The 16,029-nt window shown below is 39.7% G+C and overlaps 1 long non-coding RNA gene across 1 annotated transcript; it reads right to left on the reverse strand.

Moving 5' to 3' along the window:
• Positions 1-1,662: 1,662 nt before the first annotated feature.
• LOC121026173 (uncharacterized) lies at positions 1,663-15,814 on the reverse strand. The gene is made up of 3 exons (XR_005788285.1): positions 15,804-15,814; positions 10,857-10,862; positions 1,663-1,785 (listed from the first exon to the last, which is right to left on the reverse strand). It is a non-coding gene; the product is annotated as an uncharacterized LOC121026173 (long non-coding RNA).
• Positions 15,815-16,029: the final 215 nt, after the last annotated feature.

Consider the following 16,029-nt stretch of genomic DNA (forward strand, 5'->3'; position numbering starts at 1 on the left):
CCAGCTCGGATTCCCTGAAGGAGGGCTTCCTGGTGTCAGATGTGGGCTTGTCGTTCTTCTGTGGTGAAATCCCATGTTGGAAATTCTTCAGGCATGGCAGCTTGAGCCCAGAAAGCAAGGTCATTAATCCCCGGAGGTGTGTGATCTTCTAGGTACGGTCATGTTTCTCTCATTCTTCTTCTTTCTTCTGTATTAAATGGAGTTTGTAAGCCCCATGCTAGGATTATTGTTAGGCTGTGTACTCCTTCATAATTTGAGTTTGCAAGACAGAATAGTACTGATGAAGTTAGTCCATGGGCGATTAAAAGGGCTGTTGCTCCTATATAGCTCCATGGTGTTTGAATGACTGCTACGATAACTAGGGCCATGTGGCTCACCGATGAGTATGTGATTAGAGATTTTAGATCTGTTTGGCATAGACAGAGCTTGTTATAATTATTCCTCATAGGGATAACATTAGGAAAGGATATGCCATTTGGTTTGTCATAGGATTAAGTAATACTGTAATGCGTATTATCCCATATCCACCTGTTTTTTTTTTTTTATTTTTTTTTTATTTTTGGGACAGAGAGAGACAGAGCATGAACGGGGGAGGGGCAGAGAGAGAGGGAGACACAGAATCGGAAACAGGCTCCAGGCTCCGAGCCATCAGCCCAGAGCCTGACGCGGGGCTCGAACTCACGGACCGCGAGATCGTGACCTGGCTGAAGTCGGACGCTTAACCGACTGCGCCACCCAGGCGCCCCTCCACCTGGTTTTAATAGTATGGCAGCAAGAACCATTGATCTGGCAATAGGGACTTCTACATGTGCTTTGGGTAATCAGAGCTGTAGCCCATATAAGGGTATTTTTACTATAAATGCTATTATGCATGCTAGTCAGAGAAAGATATTGGACCAAGTGGCTGAGATTGGTTTAGCTCAGTATTGAATGATTAGGAAATTTAAAGACCCTGTTGTGTTTTGGATATATAGTCGTGTGACTAGTAGGGGTGGCGAGCCTACTAGAGTGTAGAGTAAAAAATAAAGGCCAATGTTTAGTTGCTCTGTTTGGTTACCCCATCGAGTAATGATAATTAGGGTGGGGATTACTGTGGCTTCAAATAGGATATAGAATATGATCAATTCTGTAGCGGTGAAGGTTATGATTAGGAATAGTTGCAGGAGAGTGAGTTTTGTGATACATAGTTTTTTTCGGGCCAAAGTTTCTTTCGATAGGCGTGATTGGCTGGCTGTAAGTATTAGTGGTGGAAGTCATGCTGTTAGTGCTAATAGGGGTGCGGAAAGTGAGTCTGAGAAAAACAGTAGTGAGAAATTAAGGCTATTATCACCGAGCTGATTAAGGTAGGTGAGGCTAATGAGGCTAATTAGAAAACTGTAAACTGTTGAGTAGATTGAGAGTATGTTGGGTTTTGATAATCATGTTAGTGGGATTAATATTTTTTTTTATTTTTTTAATCTTTATTTTTGAGAGAGAGAGAGAGAGAGAGAGACAGAGTTTGAGTGGGGGAGGAACAGGGAGAGGGAAACAGAATCCGAAGCAGGCTTTAGGCTCCGAGCTGTCAGCACAGAGCCCGATGCGGGGCTCCAACTCACAAACCATGAGATCGTGACCTGAGCTGAAGTCGGATGCTTAACCGACTGAGCCACCCAGGTGCCCCAGTGGGATTAGTATTATAGTGGGAATAATAATTCTTAGCACTGTAGGAGGTTTAGGTTTTGTATGTAGTTCCGTATGTGTTCGATACTATGACTAGGAGAGATAAGCCTAATGCTGCTTCACAGGCTGCAAATATTAGTAAGATAATAGGAGTTACGCTGGCTAGTGTAAAGTGGTTATTTAATATTACTATGGTTATTATTATAAAAAGAAGAGGGATGGTATCATACCTTCTAAGCTTAAGAGGGAAGATATTAGGTGGGATCGATATATTAATAGTCCTATGAGAGATATAATAAAGGCCAGGAAGATGTTAATATAGACTATGGACATTTGATAATTATAGAATTAACTACAATCTAATAAGTCAAAATCATTTATTTTTGGCTTGAACTAATTATCATTTTCAGTTCATTCTAGTCCTTTTTGGGTTCATTCATAGGCTACACTTGCAGCTAGTAGTGAAATTAGTAGGAGTGCTATAGTGAGCATAGTCGATAGGTTGTGAGGCTCAGGGCAGGGGTATCAACAGTGCTATTTCTAGGTCGAACAGTAGGAATGTAATGGCTACTAGGAAGAACTTTATGGAGAAGGGTAGGTGGGCAGATCCTATGGGGTCAAATCCGCATTCATATGGACTTGCTTTTTCTGCATAGGTGTTTAATTGGGGTAATCAGAATGCGATTAATACGGGTAGTGTGGATAGTTGGTAAGCAGAGTTAGTATTACATTTATTATTACTTTTTGGGTTGTACCGAAATTGGTTGATTGGAAGTCAACTGTACTAGGTAATACTAAAGGAATAGGATCCTCATCAATAAATAGAAACTTATAAGAATAGTCACACTACATCTATGAAATGTCAGTATCAGGCAGCAGCTTCATATCGAAAATGGTAGTTGGATATGAAGTGATATTTTAATTGGTGTAGGAAGCAGACATGAGGAAAATAGAGCCAATAATCACATGGAGTCCATGAAATCCTGTGGCCATAAAGAAAGTGGATCCATAGACCCCGTCTGAGATTGTAAATGATGCTTCACAGCATTCTGAGGCTTGAAGTAGTGTCAAGTATATCCCTAAAGAGATTGTGATGAATAGGGCTTGAAGTATGTTTTCGGTTACCTTTTATTAGGCTGTGGTGAGCTCAGGTGATTGCTACTACGGAAGCTAATAGTACGGAAGTGTTGAGTAGTGGGACTTCTAGGGGGTTGAGCAGGGTGATACCTGTAGGTGGCCAGCAGCCTCCTAATTCTGGGGTCAAAACAAGGCTTGAATGATAGAAGACTCGGAAGAAACCCGCGAAGAAAAACACTTCTCAAATAATGAAGAGGGTCATCCCATACTGTAGGCCCTTTTGAATGATAGGTGTATGGTGGCCTTGGAATGTGCCTTCTCGGAGGATGTCTCGTCATCATTGGTATATGGTTAATAAATTGGTTGTTGTTCCTAGAGTTACTAGTGATACTGAGTTGTAGTGAAATCATATTGCTAATCCTGAAGTTATTAGGAGGGCTGAAAGCTCCTGTGAGTGGTCCTGGACTCTGGTTAACTATGTGATGTGCATGGGTTTGGTGGTTCATTAAGTATTGTTGTGTAAGTATAGGCTCACTAACAAGGTGAAGACATAAGCTTGAATAAGGGCTACAGCAAATTCAAGGATTGTTAGTAAGACAAGAATGATGAAGGTGATCAGAGTGATAGAGGTGCTAATACTTATTAAGGCTAAAGTAGCCCCTCCAATTAGATGAATTAACAGGTGGCCTGCAGTGATGTTGGCTGTTAGTCGTACAGCTAAGGCTATCGGTTGGATGAAGAGGCAAATAGTTTCAATAATTACAAGCATAGGAATTAAAGGAAGAGGCATCCCTTGGGGTAAGAAGTGAGCTTAGGATGCTTTTGTTTTATAACAGAATCCAGTAACTACAGTACTGGCTCATAGAGGGATGGCCATGCCTAGATTTATTGATAATTGAGTAGTAGGGGTGAATGAATGTGGTAATAGGCCTAGTAGATTTGTTGAGCCAATGAATAAAACTAGAGATATTAGTATTCGAGCTCAGGTCTGTCCTTTGCGATTGTGGTTGGCTAATATTTGCTTTGATGTCAGTTGAACCAGTCATTGTTGTAGTGAAATCAGACAGTTGTTAACTAGTCGATTGGGTGAGGGAAACAGGATATTTGGGAATATTACAATTAGAATAACAATAGGTAACCTTATTATTGTTGGGGTAGTGAAAAAGGCAAATAGGTTTTCATTCATTTGTCTTCTCAGGGATTAGGTTGTTTTAGCGTTATTGCAGATTTAGGTTCTGGATTTCATGGATATGAGTGTTTTGAAAATTTTAGTTGAAATATAATGAACAGTGTTATAATTGTTGATATAATAGTGATAAATCAGGTTGATGTATCTAGTTGTGGCATGTCATTAAGAGGAGGCTTAGACTCCCAATCTTTAACTTAAAAGGTTAATGCTTATTTAGCTTCTTAATGATTTTACAGTATAGATGCTGATCATTTTTCGAAGTATGTTAGTGGAACCAATTCAAGGACAATAGGTATAAAATTGTGGTTTGAGCCGCATATTTCTGAGCATTGGCCGTAATATAACCCAGGCCGTGTGCCCATTAGGGTTGTTTGATTTAGTTGGCCTGGGATGGCATCAGTTTTTAGGCCTAGGGATGGAACAGCCCATGAGTGCAGGACATGTTTTGATGAGATTAGTATGCGGACAGTCATTACTTGATTATCAACTTCTAGTAGTCGGAGTTCTCTGGCTTTTAACTCTTGAGTGGGAATTATATAGGAGTCAAAGTTTAAGTCTTCATAATCAGTATATTCATAGTGTCAGTATCACTGATGTCCTATAGTTTTCACAGTTAGGGAGGGGTTGTTGTTCTCGTCTATCATATATAGGATTCGTAGAGAAGGTAGGGCAATAAGAGTTAAAATGATGGCTGGCAGAATAGTTCAGATAGTTTCTATTTCTTGAGCATCTATTGTGCTTCTATGTGTAAGCTTAGTTGTCAGTGAAATAATATAGAGAACTAAGGAGCTGATTAGGAATACAATTATTAATGCATGGTCGTGAAAATGAGGAAGTTCTTCTATAATAGGGGATGTATCATCTTGAAAACCTAGTTGAAAGGGATATGCCAGGGGCGCCTGGGTGGCTTGGTCGGTTAAGCGTCCGACTTCGGCTCAGGTCATGATCTCACGATCTGGGAGTTCGAGCCCCGCGTCGGGCTCTGTGCTGACAGCTCAGAGCCTGGAGCCTGTTTCAGATTCTGTGTCTCCCTCTCTCTCTGCCCCTCCCCTGTTCATGCTTTGTCTCTCTCTGTCTCAAAAATAAATAAACGTTAAAAAAAAATTAAAAAAAAAAGAGATATGCCATAGAGATACAAAGGATTTAAACCTATAATTTAACTTTGACAAAGTTATGTAATTTTTTTTACTAACACCTCTTTATTGAGAAAGACATAGTGGTTATGGTATTGGCTTGAAACCAGTTTAAGAGGGTTCGATTCCTTCCTTTCTTATTTTAAGGACACATAAGTTGGCTCCTCAAATGTGTGATATGGAGGAGGACATCCATGCAATCATTCGAGATTAGTTGTAGTTAATTATATTGCTACTTCTCATTTAGATGCAAAGGCTTCTCAGACTATGAAGATTATTAACATTACTGCTATTAATGAGATGAAAGAGCTTATTGAAGAAATTGTATTTCAAGTTGTGTATGCATCTGGGTTATCAGAATAACGTCGAGGTATTCCTGACAGTTACAGAGTAACTGTTGACAATCTTCCCAAGTCTGTCAGTGGGTCTGGAAGAGGGACTCCATCAAGTCGACCCTTGCTTGTGGATTTTCAGAGTATGATGGAGTGTTGTGCTTCTAATTGAAGAGGTTGGTTGTAGAGAACGGTTGATAATACATCATGGAATGGCTGGGCTGGACTATTCTGTCCTCATTCTGTCTTTCAAGCTCTCTTGTCTCCCTTGCAGGCATTTGGAGAGCGTTAGGTCTGGGTCTGGGGTGCAGTCTGGCTGCTGGCTCCTGTGGGGGAGGGTTCCTCAGGTCCAGGAGGGGTGGGGAGATGAGCAGCAGCGGACAGACAGACGGGGGAGGAGTTTCAAGCTCAGGGGCAGGGGTGATGGAGCTTGAGGAGTCATAAGGAGGTGGAAAGACAACATCTTCTTCCGCGTCTCCTTTAAATATTAGAGGAGTGGTGGGTCACCTCTTTGGCTTCCTGGGTGAGCCTCCGGATATAGTGGCTAAAACCTTTGCCTGGCTCTGCTTGCTAAAGATGAATAGCACCCAAGGCAGGGAATTTCGGGCAATTTCAAGCCAGGAGTCAATGTGTGGAAATTGATCAGGGTGGCCTGGATTCCCAGTGACTATTAGCCAAACCCGCTCCACTATTTGAACATCTAATGTCCCTTCTGGGCGCCATACTACATTGAATATGGGCCATTATAGTTCACAAAAGGTCCTTAACTTCCTGGGTGTCATTTTTACCCCGTAATTGCCTGAAAATCCCTTTTTAAAATTTTTGAGCATGACCTCTAAAATTGTAGGCTTGCTCTGTTTTGACTCCATTATTAATTTCTTTCTTGTGTTCAGTGCTGCAAAGACAGACGAAGGGAGGGTATCCCCTAGAATGAGAGGACCAATCAGATACTCCACTGGTCACATTCCCGAGGGAAACTTTAGGTGAGGTTTGGCCGTAGTGGACTCAGCTTTGTGACTTGCGATCAGTCTGATCCGATACTGCTGTAGACTTCATACTTTCACCATGACACAGGAGAGCCCACTCAGACTTTGTAGACTTTTGGGGACCTTAAGGGTGCCCATCCATGGAGCCACAAACTCAAACTCGACTGGCAAGCCTGGCCGATCTGCACATTCACACACACACACACACACACACACACACACACACACGAGTCTATTACAGTCCCTCCTCGAAAATTTTCTGCCTGTGAGACCATTAAGGCCTCCTGGGATTGAGCAGGTCCCCCTTCCACTCTTTTGGGTGGGCCTGAGTACTTTGGGGCCCCAGCCTTACTGGTTCCGATGTCAGGTCCAGGTCCTCACCTACCAGGTATCTCAGAGCAGGGCTGGCCCGAGGTGACCGAGTAGGAGACTGCCGAAATTCAGGCAGGGTGTGCCTTCTCCCTTGCGATCCCTCACTCTGTCACTGTCTCACCATTCTTCCAAACCAGTGGCAACAATGGGCCAGCATGGTTGGGTTTCCCGGTCAGGGAACCAAATATGTTATGGAACCAGGCTGGAACACTGGCGGAAAAACCAAGTGGCACTTGGAGATCTTGGTAGATTGGAGATTTATTTAACACCGGCGGGCTCAGAGGAGACAGTTTCTCCAAAGATCTGAGTTCTGAATTCAAGTGGGAAGGGTAATTTATAGTTGTCAGCTTCCATGTCTGTGGGGGTTTTCACATGTGCAGCAAAGGAAGAAGAATATGGAGGAGGGGTCTCTAAGCTAGAGACCAGAGTTTGTTTTAGCCCCATTGGCCATCTTTAGCATACTTTATTCACTTCTCCAACAAAACATGTAGTGAACTTCTGTGGAATTCATTCAAAGAGGTTTTCATGTTTTGTCTTTATTTAAACCATGAATATTTATTAAATTTCTGAAGCAGAAATAAAAACATGAACAAGACAGCGTCTATTCACCCCAAATTCACAGTTGGATAGGAGAGAGATTTGCAAACCACCACAGCCTCAATTTAGTTGCTGCTGCTCCTTTTTCATAGGTAAACCCTTAAGGTCTCTGTTTAGTCTCAAGCATATCATCCGCTATGGCAGGCACATTTAGTTTGCTTCCTAGAGACCATTGCCAATTCCTTTCTTCTCTGGCCTACTTCCACTATAGAGGCTGAAAAAGCCCGAGACTCACTTTCCTCTTCTCCCTTGTTAGTGAAATATAGGGGAAATTTTTCTGAGGCTTCATGGAAAACCTGTACCTTCTGATAAAAGGAATAAGGTACATGAGGACAAAGATCTGTTTTGCTTAATTTCTATCACATTCTGCATTTGAATGTTTTCTTTTTATTGTGATGCTTGAAACTGGGAAAGCTATCTTGCAGTCAGGAAGCAACCAGCCAATGGACCAAACTCCATATGCCAAGTATGGTCAAACATAACAATAGAAAAAGAGCCTAGATCTTTGGTGACGGGGTGAGCCACCAAACCAACTTGACACTGCTCTACCTTAAGTAGTTGACGTCACTGTAGTTTTTTATTACTGTTGTTGATTTTGTCATTGCTGATTTTGTTGTTCCTTGCTGCCCGAAGCATTCCTCATTCATCAGTCTGGAAAGAGTTACTTTTGCCATTAACATTTCAGCTTTAGTGAGCTTAATTTCTCATACATTGCAAGGCCAGAGCAAAAGAGGTACATTCTGACTGTGGTTAAGGGGTAGAATATGATAGAGGCAAAATAAAAAAATGATCACCGTGGTGAAGGAGGTTATCAGGCACTAGGGAAGAAAGTAGTACCATAAGGACAAAGAGAAGGAGAATAAGAGTGAATGCTGAATACACATTTTGTCCTCATAATTGCACCTGGTACAATCCTGAGTACATTAAAAAAGAATGATTTCACTAATGTGGAATTTAAGAAACAAAAGAAATGAACAAAGAAAAACAAACAAACAAAAACCAAAAAAGCAGACCTAAATCTAGAGAACAAACTGGTGGTTGCCAGAGGGGGTGGCTGGAGGGATGGTTGAATTAATTGAAGAGAATTAAAAGTACACTTATCTTGATAAACACTGAGAAATGTGCAGAATTATTGACTCATTATATTGTACACCTCCAACTAATAGAACACTGTATGTCAATTATAGTTAAATAAAAGATGTAAAGAAAACAAAAATGTAGTGTAAGTTTATAATTTATTCTTTACTATTTATCACAATTACATGCAGGTTTTTTTTTAATTTTTTTTAACGTTTTATTTTTATTTTTGAGACAGAGAGAGGCAGAGCATGAACAGGGGAGGGGCAGAGAGAGAGGGAGACACAGCATCTGAAATGGGCTCTAGGCTCTGAGCTGTCACCACAGAGCCCGACGCGGGGCTCGAACTCACGGGCTGTGAGATCATGACCTGAGCCAAAGTCGGACGCTTAACCTACCGAGCCACCCAGGCGTCCCTACATGCAGGTTTTTAATTCCACCCTTGATCCATCCTGTTGTATAGATGGTAGTTTGAATGATTAAAGCATGGAAATCAATTTTATGACTGCTCTTAAGTACAGATCATTAGAAAAGAATATTAGTTGTAAAAATAAAAGTGAGTGGTGACTTTTATTCATTGCTGTTTTGGGCTACTGATTATTCATGGTAGCAACCTTTTTTTAAGTTTTTAAGAGGTTTTCACTCAATGCCTGTTTTAAATCCTTGAGGAATGCCATTTTAATGAGGTTGGAACTTCAAAAAGTTTAGATCACTTCTCATTAGATTCAGTTATATGTACCTTTCTCTTGCCTTTCATCCTTTTCTCTACTTAAATACGAGTTAGGGCTCTGGCTGTCCTCTTGCTCTTGGATAAGCTATATATGCTGGTGTGAGTTTCTGTTAACGCCTCTTCTACTGTATTTCTCACTTAGAGAAAACTTAACAAATGTAAATCTAAAAAAATATCACTATTTTCTGTTTATGTATTTTAAGGGATAATTATTTGCTCAAAATATTTTCAGAGGAACTGTTTTAGGTGGGAAGATTATCAAATATCATTTGATAACATTTGAATTACAACATTTCAGAAGCCTTAGTTAAAGCAGAGTAGATCTTCATTTACTTTCACACTTCTGAAGCTTTTGTATATCCTTCCAGTTGTCAGAAGTTATATTTAGAATTTTGTTTATAACCAGGAGGTATGCAATGCTTTCCTGTAAGAAATTCAGACCAGTGTGTTGCCATTTTGGTGGCTCTGGTAGTGATTGAAATTACCTTAATGTGTGATGTGTATTTAGTTGGTCGTCATAAAGAATAGCTTGCTCAAGAATAGTTTTATTACAGAAGTTAATAATTCAACATGTACTAAATACTGACTTTTGACTAAAGTAACTACTTTTTTCTGAGAGCTTTTTAGGGTATGAGAGTGTAAAAATATTTGGAAACATACCTTGATTTTGTGTGGTAATTTTCAGGTGTATTGAAGTTTTTGAATTGTTTAATTAGTGGTATACATGTGGATATTGTGCATCCAACATGTAATACTAATTTTACTTTTATAACAATTACCAAAGTGGACCCTGAGGTAAAGAGCCTGAGTAGAACAGTAACCATGGAAGAAATTAGAAAAGGTAGAAATTGACTGGATCTGAGCAGATAAACAGGTTTTCAAAGGAAAAAACAAGTTATGAATCCATAAAGTAAAAGAAAAGTCATTGTGAGTAATCAAAAATTTTCAAGTTTAGTACATCAGTATACAGCAAAGAAAACGGCATCTAAGAGGTCCACTTCTCTTAACTTCTTACTAAGTAATTTCTTAGATGTGAAAATAAACGAAAACTCCCGGGCTTGGAGCTTTTAGAAATAAAGAGAAAGATTTGAAAGCTATTTAAGTGGTAGGATTTATAGATGTATTAGGTTTCGCTAGAGAGAACAAATAGGAGATTTTATATATATGTAGATGTGTGTGTGTGTATGTATGTGTATATATATGTGTGTGTGTATATAATACACATATCTGTGTCTCCTATTCTGTCTCTATACACATATATGTATGTAAATATTTTATTATATATGTGTGTATATGGTTTATTCTAAGGAACTGGCTCACGTGATTATGGAGCCCAAGAAGTCCAGACCCTGAAGAGCCAGTGATACCCTGAAGTTCCATTCTCAGTCCAAAGGCCCGAGAACCAGGAAAGCAGATGGTGTAAATTCCAGTCCAAGTGCAAAGGTAGAAGAATGCTTATGTTCTAGCTTGAAGAGTACTAGGCAGAAAGAATTCTTTCTTACACCGTCTTTTATTCTATTCAGTCCTTCAATCAATTGGATGTGGCTTACTCACCTTGGGAAGGGTTATCTGCTTTATTTAGTCTACCAATTCAAATGTTAATCTCATTCAGAAACCCTGCCACATATTCATCCGGAATAATGTTTAACCACATATCCAGACACCTGTAGCTCAGTCAAGTTAACACTTAAAATTAACTGTCACATAGGACTTAGTAACTGATTCGTAAAGGAAAGTTTGAAATCTAAGTGAGATTCCAAGTTTCTGAATGGGGCAGCAGGGTTGATTCTATCACTATCTTGCCTTCATATCACTGATATCAAATCTACTTTAAGAGCCTAGGCGATATATGGATTCATTTCATTGGTAATTTTTGAATCATGTATTAATAGCAAGAAAAAAATCTATAATTTGAGGTTAGGAGAAGAATATTAGAAGAGTGCTTTAATAGAATGTTTTATGTATTTTATGTAAATATTTTTTTATGTATCTTACCAAACTATTCACTCATCCCTTCATTGTTAAATATTTGTTGGGCACCTTATATGTACTCAGCTCTGCCCTAGAGCAAGACTCTCAATTAAAACATGAGTAAGACAGTCTTCCCTCAAGGGAAAGGTAGGTCGATCGGTCATTACAGTGTGGGGAAGTACAGATGAATACGTACAGCATATTGTGGGAAGCACAGAGGAGAAACACATAATCGAGGATAGATAAAGGTCCAGGGAATATTTTCTGGAAAGATACTAGGCAACCATAAGCAATGTTGCTATAATGTATATTGCAAGATGGGAATGGAGAGTGATGAGTATGAAAAGGTTAAGTAGGGGCTAGACTATGAATGTCTTGTTTAATATGTTAAGGAAATTTGACTTTGTTGTGTAGGTGATAGGGACTCATTAAAGGGTTTTTAGAAGATGAGAGAAGAGTTAAAATGGGCAGGAATGGTCAACGTTCCATATAGGAAGATCTTTTGGTGTCTATGTAAATCACGTACTTGACAAAGACAGGATTAGACATAAGGGAATCAGGTCAATCTATTGGAGTAGTTTAGAATTAAAGAGGTAAAGGTTTGAATGAGGGAAGTGAGATAGACCCTGGATTCAAGAAATGTTTAAATCATAGATTCGTAAAACCTAAGGACTGTTGGAAGGTGAAGGTCCAAGTGAGGCATAAGAATCAAGGATGAGTTTAGATTTCCACTTTGGATTAATTCAGTATTGTGATCTAAGATAGAGAGGGGAAATTGTGTCAATCAGCTAATGTTTCATAACAAATTACTCTAGAACCCAGTGGCTTAACACAACAATATTCTTCCTCATTCTTCTGCCATTTGGTTAGGATTAATTGTTCTAGGCTGGGCTTGTCTGAACTTTGCTCCAAGTTGCAGATTGGGTCTGGATTTTGCTGACCCAGCTCTCCTCTTTTTTGGACCTATAGGCTAGCCAAGGAATGTTCCTTTGACGGCAAAGGCAGAAGCATAAAAGCCCACGTTCATTCACATGGTACATGTCAAACCCCCTGGCTGAGTTATATTTTTAAATATTCACTTGGTTAAAGCAACCTATATGAGCAAGACCAAAGTCAAGATGTGAGGAAGTATGCTCCATCTTTAGTGGAGGGAACTTCAAAGTCATGGCCAAAGGCATGGATAGAGGAATGAAGAATTTGGGCTGATAAATCAACACACTGATGCCTATGTGGGTTATAGATATAAGGAGGACAAGACTGGAAGTTGGGACACTATTGCTGTATGTACATCAGAGGTGGTGAGGCCAGGGCAGCAGCAATAGGAAAGGAAGAGAGATGGTAGAATCGAGAAATGTTCAAACACTGGAGATTGTTGTAACATGGAGGCCAAATTCAGTGGGAAGAGTCAAAGATGACTCTAGGCTTCTAGTTTGTCTGACTGAGATATACAAATGATAGTGATGGGTTCAGTTTAGAAAGCATTGGGTTTTAGGTAGGATGATTGTGTGCTTTATCATTCAAATCAAGATACTTTTGAAAATGTGAAAGATTGCTATTAATAATTATGCCACAAGGGAAAACCTTCCCTGAGACTGACTTCCAGAAAACTTGTTGATAATCATTCTGTAGTAAGTAATCAAGGTGAAGTGTTGTTCTTTTGTTTTGTTTTGTTTTGTTTTGTTTTGTTTTGTTTTGTTTTTAGCATCAAGTTGATACTTGAATGTGAAAGACCAGGGAGAAATCTGGTCTGGTCATAAAGACTTGGGATCACCAGCACATAGTGAAATGTTGGAAAGCCAGAGCCCAGTTGAAATCATCCAAAGGAACATATATAGAGTGAAATGAATAGAATGAGGAGGATAAAAGGTTGCAGTAGATGATGGATGGGGAGCTTGAGAATAAGTAAGAATTGGCTTAAGTCAAAGGGGAGAATTGAAAGGATCACATAATCATATCAGAACAGCCAGGGTCAGAGCTGGCTTTAGGGTACAACTTAAACCAGGAATTAGAACATGGTAAAGTTTTTTTTTTTTTCTCTCAGACTATCTATCTATCTATCTACCTACCTATATTGGCTTTTTATTTATTTATTTTTTTTCCCCATCAAGTTGGGTGAGCCTTTGAGGCTAGAGCCATGGTCTCAGGCAGCTTCAGGCTCATACTCCTTTAGCTCCAAAACCATAAAGAAAAGAGCTTTTCCTTGATAGCTCCAGATATGAAATAATCCTGGAGGAAAACTCTGATTGGCCTAGTAATAAGTCACGTGCTCATCCCTGTACCAATCAGTGTGGCCAGGTGCTATGATTGGCAGCCCTGCCATAAGCTCAAGGAAAGGGATGTTTTGTTACCAGAAGAATGAAGAAAGATGTACTAGGCAGAAAGAAACAACTGATGTCTTCCACAGTGGAGATGGGATAGTATTATAGAGACACAAAGGTCAAGGGAGCTGGAAGTCTTAAGAAAAAAGAAGTAAATATAACTTGAAGTGCAGTGAACAGGTACAAGAATACAAAGACTGACCTCCTATTGTTTTTGACAATTGGGATTCATTATTGCAATTGCAGGAGAGCAGTGGGGGTAAAAGTCAGATTATAGCAATTTGAGAAGTGACTGGGAGTTGGATTGGATTGAACACAGAAGGTATAGCCCAGCATTTCAGTAAATTTAATAAATGTGAAAAGAGACAAACTGCCCAGTAGATTGATGGCAGTGTATAGTGTTTTAGACTTGTTTATAGGCTACGGTTTAGTAATAATGGGTTAAACTGGATAGGTTCAAGTTAAGAAGAGCACACTTGCTGGAACAAGGCTGTGGAGGAGGGATGAGAGGATGAGGTCAGGGACAAAGAGGTGAAGAGACTAGATTTGAAAAGGAGGGAGGACATTTGATCCTCTGCACCTAGTGAGGAGGTGCAACTGAGTATGGACACAGATAAGTTAAAAGAGGGAAGTACGTTGAGAGCTGTGTTCTGAGAGGGAGGACATCAGAGCCTCAGTAGTGAGCATGAGAGGGGCACTGGAAAAGCCATTGGTGGTACTGGCTGCAGGAACTAACCCACGAGGAGGAAAAGAGTTCACAGGTGATTCTGAGGCCTAGCTGATTTGCAGACCATGAGCTTGTCTTAGTACCAGTCTATAGGGCCAAGTGATTTTCTCCAGTTGTCCATGATGTGGACATGAAGAAGGCAGTTTGATCCAGGGTTGGAACTTTAATGAAGTCACATAAATGGAGACAAGATGTTCTCAAGGAAACTTAGCAGTTTTAGAGGCAAATGCTAGGTCTTAGGAATAAACAAGAACTAGATGGGAATTTTTGTTGTTGTTCTGGTGTTTTATCATGGTAACTGTAGACCTCTCCACGAGACTGCATTATAGTTTATCTTTGCTTTGAATTTCTGTTGTGAAGAAGAGTTTGTAATTGTCAGACCATGGTGGGCTTAATTGAACCTTAGCAGATGTTTCATGATTTGCAAAGCTGATTTCATGTGGTGTTTCATGTTGTGTGATGTTTCTGATAGTTATCACCTTCCTCCCCAACCCCCACTACATACAGATAGGTGGACATTATAGCAGCATTATGTGCAAAGCCCTCTTGGTCAGTATCACTCTGAAGCTATTTGGAATTGATCAAGTACATGTAACCAGTTAAGTGTCAGGACCTAACTTCCGGTTTCCAAATTTCAGGTCATTATGCCATATGAGAAAAAGAGGTTTATCAAAACTGTAACAAATAAAACCTTTATTCAGTGATACTAAAAGTCTTAGAGATCATTGAAACAAAGTCTTATCAGTAGCTGGAAATATTTTGTGGCATAACATAAAGAACATGGATTCCCTTGATAACAAATGCCATATCCAGGGCGAATGAGTCTTCCCCTATCTGAAATTGGGGTTACAGCTTTTTCTTACATACTTCACAGTGTGGTTATAAAAAAATCAAAGAGGGAAAGTAACAAAAACCTTTTAAAATAGTAAATGAGATGGTAATTTATTGAGTAATTTTTTTTTGCTGACATCATTATATTCATTTGGCATCATATAGATTATTTTGAAACTATTGATTACATATTAGTCTCTTGCCAGGAAGTTGGAGGAATAGTATAAATTGGTTACCCACTATATGTAACTTTGTTAAAAAAATACCTTAATTTCTCCAGACTTCTTTTAATTTATTTAACAGATTTTAAGATTTGAGAGGCAAGGATTCAATCTATTTACTGTATTTGCAGAATTAGTGAGGTGGATGACTGGAATTATCTGTTAACACCATCTGTATCACTTTATCCTGGAAAATAATTAGTTTGACATCTTTTGTTTGTTTCTGTCCTTACTGTTAGGATTAAGAGATGCTGGCCTCAAATTTTTTAAATATTGGGGAATTGCTCATGTCTTCATTGTTGAGACTAACGTTTAGCAGTAATTTCCTAACAGGTGTAAGGAAGGGCTTAGATTTTAAGTAAGTGAATTTATGATTAATTTTCCCCAAAGGATGCTATGAATTGGCTCAATGGCTAGTTCCTCCCTAGGGACTTGAGTTCAAGGTCAGATTTTCTTAAGGACCCTTTCACTCTCCTGCACTGAATCTCAAGGTTACAACCTGAGCATTGGTATGTTCTGGAGCTTCTTCTTTTTTTTAAAAAAATTTTTTAAATGTTTATTTATCTGTGTGAGAGAGAGATACAGAGCACAAGTGGGGTGGGGTGGAGAGAGAGAGGGAGACAGAGAATCCAAAGCAGGCTCCAGGCTCTGAGCTGTCAGCACAGAGCCCGACGCAGGGCTCAAACCCACGAACCGTGAGATCATGACCTAGGCCAAAGTCAGACGCTTAACTGACTGAGACACCCAGGTGCCCCTCTGGAGCTTCTTGGTTGTCACCACAGTGTGGTTATGAGAGGAAGAGTAGACAA

This window comes from Herpailurus yagouaroundi, unplaced genomic scaffold (genome assembly GCF_014898765.1).
Source record: "Herpailurus yagouaroundi ecotype Mexico unplaced genomic scaffold, PumYag 67793, whole genome shotgun sequence".
Classification (NCBI taxonomy): domain Eukaryota; kingdom Metazoa; phylum Chordata; class Mammalia; order Carnivora; family Felidae; genus Herpailurus; species Herpailurus yagouaroundi.